We start from the raw sequence: 9513 nt of genomic DNA on the forward strand, positions 1-9513 counted from the left end.
GCGTCATTGCCTCCGAGATAGTGCGCGCGAATCTTGGAGGCCTATGACGTTGACGTCGCGCTCTTTTTTTTCCGACGCGTTGACGCGTGCTCCTGTGCTCGAGGCAACAGCGTCTTTGTACTGTGTTAACACGTGCCTGCCACGTCGATGCAAGCCATGTCCCCGCAATCAGACGTTCTATGAAACAAGACTGAAACTTGGGCTGCGGGTCCGTCATGAAGTCCCATTAAAGGTGGACGAAGACCCCAAGAGATGAAGCGGGCGGTCTTGGTGAAGGAGCTTGGCCTGTATCTATCGTGCGCAAAGCGCTTCTTAAGTCACTTTCGCCGCAGTACTCTAGTGTCATGCAGAAAAGCGTAGTAAGATTAGGAAGGGCTACGGTCACGCGGCACAACGCATCTGGTTCATTAATTACTCACGCGCGCATGCACCGTATATTTACGAGTACAGGTATGATCGTTGACGTCTAAAAATGTTACTGGCAATCATTCAGAGCTGTTCATGACGACGCTGCGTCCCTCAGAAACACTAAATCAAAACGTATGCCAACTTTCTTTTGTCGACGCGTACTAATTTTCCATGTTTCTGGTGATACGAAATTAGGATGATACGAATATTTTTAGTAACCCCGCGAGATTCGTATCACCGAGGTTTTACTGTATAAGAAAAGATGGTGTTTATGAAACTTAGAACAATATAGACGTAATAAAAGCAGAAGGACATAAGTGAAAAGAGAACACAACTGTATAAATACATGACAATATGTCAGGCTTGAAAAGAAGATCGTTACGTGACATTGCCACCGGGCATTGATGGCCACTGCCTCTGTTTGAAACTTGGCAGTAATGTACCGTGCACGCCCGTTTGGAAAGTACCGTCCAAAACATGCATTAAATTGTCCTGTTTTCAGTGGCTCAGAGTGTGAACTGCGCCAACATTCGCGTCATTTATTCCCCGACAGGCATCCACCTCCGTACTCGCTTTCGCACCTACAGTCAACATCAGCGTCACCAACGGGAATTTCATAATTAATGTGAACCACTTTGGCTGTGGTAAAGCGGCCCGACAGTCGACACCTCGCCGCAGACAAAATGCACCTGACCACATCGCAGTCGGCACGAATTTCACAAGACATCCAACGCCTGAAAGGACAGGTATGCACTGCATTCTAATCAATTAGGAAGACATCTCTCCTAATTTAACACGTCGCAACAGCTCGGCAGGTAAGGTGTCGCACTGCTAAGTATACAAGGACGCGGGTTCGATTCTCAGCCACGGCGACCGCATTTCGAATGTCGCAAAATGCAAGGACACCCGTGTACTTAGATGCTTGGATTCCTCACAATCATGTCGTGGTTTTCGTAAAGCCCAATAAATTGTTATTATTACTGTAACAGGTCTTGTCCTCGCATGCCCACTTCTTTCACTTGATCTCTTTCGTAAGTTCACATTACTTGCTGCTGTTTCTCAAGCGAACAGCAAAACCACAATTCACTATCCTCACACCTCTAATGACATGTACTAATCACTCAATCAAACTCGTCAATTACTGCAAGCACAATCGTTTTTTCCATTCCTGATTTTTAATTTTCGCTCGTACGCCTATCTGAGTCGACCTGTAACACCTTTATAGTGACCAGCAGTGGTATTTCGTTGAAGGTCAAAGCATACGCTGATTGGAGAAGCTCTAAAGAGCCGACACGCTTGCGCCAAACGACACCGCTAGCTATTCAGCTTTAACCAATCAGCGCGTGCTGAAAGGGACAGTCCACTTAGCGGACTCTTACAGAATACCACACGTGATTCGCAACCACTACGCGCAACTCTACAGTAATTGCGCATAGGGTTGTCCTACTTTGATAGCTTTCAGGTCTCGTTTTAACTGCGAGTATAGCGCATAGGCACAATTTTCTCCATTGGCATGCCGTGCCATTCTGCAGTGCAACGACAGTGCGCTGTAAACATTGAGCTAATTGTGCATCTCATCCTATATCGCCTTCCAGATTTTGCCAACACGGTGTGGCTAAGTAGCCAGCCCCACTTTTACACTGCTCTCATTGGAGAGCCGCCAGTGTCACTATAACCTATAAGCGGCGTTGCGGACTTCCTGTCCAGAGATCTTCGAATCAATTTCTTTACAAGAGACAGCTGCAAAAGCTACCGGGTTTAATGTTATGTAAATATGTTCGTTCGTGATGAACAGTTAACCGGCGTTGGCTGACTGTTGCAATCTTAGTTCCTTGCAAATCACAGTAAAACATATGTAGTGCTAGAGTACTGTTCACGTAGCCAGAATTTTTTTTTTTTTCGGATGTGGGTGGGGGTTCAACCAACCATACGTCATGTATATTCGTGCGCGCGTTTGTATGTGTGTGTGTCTACATACCCATGAAAACTTTTTAAAAATTCAGGGGGTTTGGACCTCCCCTGGTTATGCCAATGGCACTGTCGTAATCCAATACTTCGCGCAGGCACACATTCAGGGATCCACGAGTTCTGGACGTGCACTATAGTGAATAGCATTCGATCTGTCCGAGTAGTCGATACAATACTAACACTCTGTGCAAAACGCTGTTCATTTTGTATCTTCACGTAAAGAGAATATTTGCATACAATGGCTCAAATGTTAATGACGGAATAGTACGCACATCGAGAAAGTTTACTTAAGATGTCCGACAAATAGTTCACTGTTTATTTATTGCAAAACCAATCACGGGGGAGCCAACACTTCGATTGATAGGTTTCCATTGTAAAAGAGCTATATCTGCGCAGTCATTACCATGTCTTAGACCAAGCTGCGTCAAATGTACATGCATAGTATCCACGTACTGTCACTCCCCAGACGGCGCAGTTCTCGTGAGAAAACTTGCATACGTGGTAGCGCCAGGTTTCTCTGTATACGTGATCACGGCTTCAACAGTGCGTCTAACACTGAGTAAGAAGAAAGGAGAAGCGTGGACGCGGAGCTGTACGCTGCCCATGTATTGTGCACTAGTATAGTATACAGGTACATATACCACAGGAACACTTTCCATGTCTGGCGGAGCTGCAGTGTGCTGTACAGAGAAGGCTATGCGACCACACCCTAAGAAAAAAAAAATAATGAGTATCTGTTACTCTTTTCGGTGAGTCCTAACTTGCGACGTGTATGATGACTCTCTTTAAAGAGCCACGTTAACTCCCTTATGGGTCCCACGACTCTTCGACGAGAGTATAATGATCTCCAAAGAGAATTCACGTGTCTCCTTAAAGAGAGTCATATACGTGGCAAGTAAGGGCCCGCAAAACAGAGCCAAAGGACTCTCTCTTTTTTTTTTTCTTCATGGAGTGTACTAACTGCCACCTTGTTTAGAAGGATATGATAGAAGAAACAATAACAATCATCATCGTCTTAGTATATATCTGGTCCCGTTCTTGCAGCGGCGATTCCACACCAAATCATTCGAATATCTGTCTTTCCGCAGATTATTGCAAGAAATTGCGTAGTTTCCCGATTGTGACCCACCGCGGCAGTTTGGAGCCTAATGCGTTGCACTGCAAAGCTCATGTACCCAGAGTTAAAGGCATGTGATAGACACGCATACGGTCAAAATTAATCCGAAATCCCCCATTGAGGCGTGTAATCGTGGTTTTGCCACGTAAAACCGCAGAATATTTTCTTGCAAAGTCGGTGACGTCCCAACTTGTGACAAGTAACGGTTCGGTACAGGGTCGTAGCCAAGGCGGGGGTTGGGGGGTACAACACCCCCCCCCCGAAAATTTTCAATTCTGCTTGCGTAGACATACACGCACACACACAAACGCACGCCTCGAACATACATAAGGTATGGTTGACACCCCCCCCCGCCCCCCCGCCCCCCCACCCAAAAAACTTTCTGGCTACGCCCCTGGTTCGATACTTTGAACGCGTTCTTTTCATTCGTTTCTGATCCGATTTCTTTCTTCGCACATCAAGTCTATTTATTCGATAAACGTTGGTTTTCAACCACATAAAAAGTGTAACCAACGAGTGTACATGTACATATATGCTGGCCGAGCAAATTAGCTATGCAGTAAGTGACTGAACTCTCTCTCCTTAATGAAAATCAAAAGATAATGAAGCCAAGGAAAGTATAGGGCACGTTAATTGGACTCTTTCAACTGAATTGTAGTAATTACTACGTAAATGTGAAGGAAGTAAAGTTAGCGAAAAAACAACTTGAACTTGGATCAAAGACAGCAAGCTCACTGTTATCTTGCTGTTGCATCTTCATGATTTTGTATGCATCAATGTGCCGGAGTATAGGAGAGAGCTTTAGGGACATAGATTTGTGTTACGATAATAACCTCAGCATAACTATGATGATGATGATGATGATGCAAACTTTATTTGGGTCTAGAGAAGGCGCAATGTCACAGTTCTCTTGCTATTAGCACATTTCGCGCTTTTTGTAACAGTCACACAATATGGCGTGGCAATTGACCCTTCTGTTTTTGTTCATTTCAGAGTACAAGGCACTCGTGTTCAAGACAGGAGAGTGTAAGACAGTCTCCGAACGCGTCCAACTTTTCCTGTGACCGATCTGAGCAACGCTGCTGTCAGCCATCCCGACAGAGCCATCGGAAGCACTCGCGACATCACTGAGGAATATTAGCGGAAGGTTCAACTGAGCTTCGCCTAATGTTGCGCCAACCGTCACTACACTTAAGTTATTGTGCCAAAACACACGCCACGGTGGTCTAGTGGTTAAGGTGTTCGACTGCTGACCCGCAGGTCGCGGAACCGATTCCCAGCCGCGGCGGCCGCATTTTCGATGGAGGTGAAAATGCTAGAGGCCCGTGTACTTAGATTTAGGTGCACGTTAAAGAACCCCAGGTGGTCAAAATTTCCGGAGCTCTCCACTGCGGCGTCTCTTATAATCATATCGTAGCATTGGGACGTTAAACCTCAACAATTATTATTATTTGCCAAAACAGGAACGATCCTCCACACGATGTTCGAATGTGTAGTGTAGCCGCCAAAAGACGCGTGGCACCTCGTGTGGCATCAGGTCGGCGTCCCTATTTTTTCCCGCGGTCTGTGCGAGAAGGGACTGTTTGTACAGTCCATGTTTTCTGCGACGCCGTTCTATAACACACTGTGGCGTCGACGCTCTTTAGACGGAGCGCGCACCCATCCAGCGGTACGTAAATCTATACTGCTCATGGCGCGATGCAGGGTTGCCAATGGTGGCTACTTTTCGCCAAATTGGCGAATTTGAGAGGTCCGTGGCGACCTGAATTTATGAATGGCGACATGGCGAATTTTTGGCGATTTTCAGCTTAGGTCTCCACTGAGTTATGAATCCGAAGCTCAGTGCCTTCCCAACGAATCAGCGGCACTATTGTCTGTATTTTTCTGGGTTTTGAGGTGCAGATTACGCGCCGTTCTGTATGTCCGTCCTGTAACTCGTGTGTATCTCCTCAATTCATCTAGATGCTTCTAACTCAATCCATCTAGATTCATCTAGATGCTTCAGAGCTTCGCTAAAGTTTCGCTTCTGAAGGGGCTAGATGACGGGTTGGTCGTGTGTTCCGGCCATTTGTTCCGCCAAAGCTCCAACTATTCTGAATAGCTTGGCGAGCTATTCACTGCTGCAGTATCCCGTAATCGAACTCGTATAGCGAAGATGGGCGGATACGCTGGTGTTCGTGCAATAAAAAATTATTTATTCAGGCATTTTCTACTGTTTTCGGTGAACGTGTGCAATGAAAACAATTGCTATATAACATTTTACAATGTCTACTTGTTCAATTATAACGCACTGGATTGACGCGGGTAGATATAAGTGATTATATATGAAAGGGACAGTGTCGTCCGGTATCGTATTCACACTGAAAGGCATAAGACTCACTAATGAACGATACCTGTAAGAATTCTGTCTTACTACTTTCAATAAACCTGTTAATCCTTTTTTTCATATGAGGGGATGTAAAGCTGTCTACAAACAACGCCTTCGCGGCTTTCGCCTAAGGTTTACCACACTTTTACCTTTGAAACGAGCGGACAGGGATGGAAGGTTATCATGAGCGTTTTATCCTTTCATACTTGCGCCTCCGCGCACAGCTTGCGGCTAGTCGGAGAACCAGGTGCACCAAGCACTGCCATGGTGAAGGGGCGAGGCGCCTGGTATTGAGAATTGTCAATATACTTTAAGGGCTTTGAATGGCACTGTATTCTACGGAACTATACATCAGTGGAAATTCTTATTACTAGGATATGCCGCACATATCTAGAATGGCGACTTTTTTGGCGAAATTCGTAAAAAAATGGCGACTTTTGGCGACTTTCTGCTCGTCGTTTGGCGACATTTACTCGAAAGTCAGTGGCAACCCTGGCGCGATGCCTGTCAGAATAGATGGCAACACATGGTGAAGGAGCCTTCCTTAGAAGGTAGCAGGCACAATTTTTCGTGGTACGGTAGGGAGACACTGAATTTTCGCGCTGTCCGGGCACATACAGCAAAAATTATGACACTGAATTTGGAGTCTCATTTGAAACCGACCAGACGGTGTCAGACGTGTCCTCCATGTTTTACAGCGAAAGCTGTTATGAGATCATTTCACCGGCCGTTTTTGGCGCCGTAGTTGTCCGCCGCCGCCGCCGGTGTCCGTAACCAGTATCGCTCGAAATAAGAAAACAAAAACGAAATAAGAAACATATTCCAGGATGGAACGAGGTTTGAACCTGGGCCCTCTGCGTGGGAGCGCCGTATTCAACCTCTGAGCCATACCGGTGCTTGAAACTGCTTTGCAAAAGGGTCCTATACCGGCTTCATGTCGGGAAGGAACCACATTAGCATATGCAATATAGCGTGGTAGAAGAGTAAAATAAGCACCAAGTGTCGCACAACACGAATTTTGTAGCCAGGCGTCACACAATGCGAATTGCGCAACGAGTAGGTTCTTGAATGCTTCCAACCCATTACAAAGGGCTCTGCCATAATTCTTCATCGTCATCAGGCACAGCATCAACAAAGTGCGCATAACGCCTGCATGCGTTTAGCAGGTACCAACGCTCTCCGTATAATGACGAAAAATGGCATAGTGCCTGCTGCCCTACTTCTCAAAAATTACAATGATTTATAGCGTAGTGGGCTCCTCGCAAGTGCACTTGTATTGGTTGCCAAGGAAGCCCATAAGCGCGCGATCCACTTCCTCGGGGTCTCAGTAAAATTCGTCGCCCCCCCCCCCCCCAGTCTCTCTCCCACGTCAACGTATGTTATACAGCATGGCGGAAGAGGGAAATAGCGACCGGGCGTCACCCAATGCAAATTACGTAACTGGTGGGCCGTTTAGAGCTTCCAACCCATTACAAAGGGCTGAGCCCTAATTCTTCATCGTCATCAGTCGTCGCGTCAACAAAGTGCACATAATGCCTTACAGACGTGTAGCTGGTGCCTCGCTTCTTCGCAGAATGACGCATATTGGCTTAGTAGGTGCTTCCCATCTTCACAAAAATTGTGATTTATGGCGTAGTGGGTACCCTTCTAGTGTACTTGTATTGTAGCCCCAAGCGGGCTCTAGAAACGCCGCTCTTCCAGCTTTCGCTGTGACTGCGCTGCGGTTTCAGCGCAGGCCTGGCGTCTTTTTTTTTTTTTTTTTTTGAGGCTACAGTGTTTGTTGTTTCTACCGACTTGTTCGCTGAAATGTTCCAATATTACTCAGTCTCTGGCAAGAGACTGGGTAATATTGAGACTGAGTATACATCTATTGTACATAAACTACATGCAGACGTACTGAATCATGTTTTCATTTATTGCAACTTACCGGTCTTGAACACCGATCAAGGGGGAGATTGTGTTTTTATTTCTACGTTTTTGGTTATTTAGAGCGATATTATTTATTGTTCAATAGTAAAAACTCTCATCACAATACCACTCGCGTTGTATTTGGCTAAAAGTTCAACGAGTACTGGCACAAAATATCGCGGCTGAGATAACCTGCGGGATCCATTCCTGTGAACATGCGCATGCCACCTACCAAATGTCAACAGCGAATATAGCTTAGGAGGTAATTTATACGAATTTTGACATTTGCGTGCGCGATACAGCGCTAAACGCCGCACCTCGCGAGATTGACATCATGTAAGGTGACCTGTAGGTGACCCCCAACTTCCGAGACGTCACCACTGCTTCCGAGCTCCAATCTGGCGCCTGTAGTATGATGACACCATAGTCCCTATTTGCGCTTTTGTCCCAAGTTCGTCCTCAAGAAAGTCGTTGCCGCCAGACGACGACGACGACAACGACGATGGTGATGTGTGTGTGGGGGGGAGGGATCAAACCCCGTCGAAATGTTTAACTTTTGCATGGTTATATATACACGCACATACAAACGCACGCACGAACATACATAAAGTATAGTTGGACCCCCCTCCCCTCCCCCTTTTCTGGAAACGCCCCTGGCTCGTACTAAAGTTGCCTTGCCGAAACACCACTCTTCTTTCAGGTCGTACGCGTAGTTCGAACTACCGCGTTGAACTGCCGGATCCACAGTGGATCCAGCACTTTTGATAGCGCACAGCTCACGTGCAATGCCGTGAAGCCACAAACGATCCGCCCGCCTAAGCTTCAAATCACTCGAGGGAGCTCTCGGCTGCAACACAGGGATGTTCCGTACTATAAACAGAGGTCAGCAGAATTCTCACTTTCGAGGACCGAAATTTTCTGTCAAGTCAAGCTTGTAATGAGTTTACGATGGCGGCGTTATCGTACGCGTAAAGCCCGCCGCCGGTGGGGTACAGAAATGCGGCCCTCGAATTAGGTGCGCCTGTCAAATGTGTGTTTGTATACGGGCCGTTTCTCAATAATTATTCTCTCGACCGTGGGCTTGTGGGCGATCAGCCGTTTCTGATGTGGCAACCTGATCTTTTATCGAGGTGACTCGTCATTCGACGTTGCACACATTTCATTGTTGCCTGAATATGAACGCATGACCTCGCGTTCCGGCGGCGAAACACGAGTCAGCAGGCACGACGCCAATTGTGTAGGCGCGCCCTCAGGCCCCATCCGTGACCAATCAGAGCCGTTTCGCTTCCGCCGGGGATAGACAGAGGAAGAAACAATGACAGAAACAAAGAAGGAACAGGAGGTCAGGTACGCACACGCCAAGTTTCACTGACCCCCTATTTCTCGATAGGGGAAGGGCTCCCGAATTTTTTAATAACTTTTTTCCTCATGAAAACATACAGGAATAACCATGTCTATGCACATTCACGGAAAAGTGCACTAAAAATTATGTTATTGGAGAAAACTTCAGAAACGACGGAAACGCTTTGTTAGAGGGACTGTTCGTGGCCTCAAAATTGCCTAAAGGCCCGAACACACGCACGCGTTGCAGCGCGTCAACGCGTGACCTTTTGACGCGGCGCCGCGCCCTCTCCCCATGGAGAGGGAGGGCTCGCAGCTTCGCGTCAAAAAATCACGCGTTGACGCGCTGCAACGCGTGCGTGTGTTCTATGCACCAAGGAACTGGTCTTCCACGCCTTTTCGA

This window comes from Rhipicephalus sanguineus, chromosome 6 (genome assembly GCF_013339695.2).
Source record: "Rhipicephalus sanguineus isolate Rsan-2018 chromosome 6, BIME_Rsan_1.4, whole genome shotgun sequence".
Taxonomy (NCBI): Eukaryota; Metazoa; Arthropoda; class Arachnida; order Ixodida; family Ixodidae; genus Rhipicephalus; species Rhipicephalus sanguineus.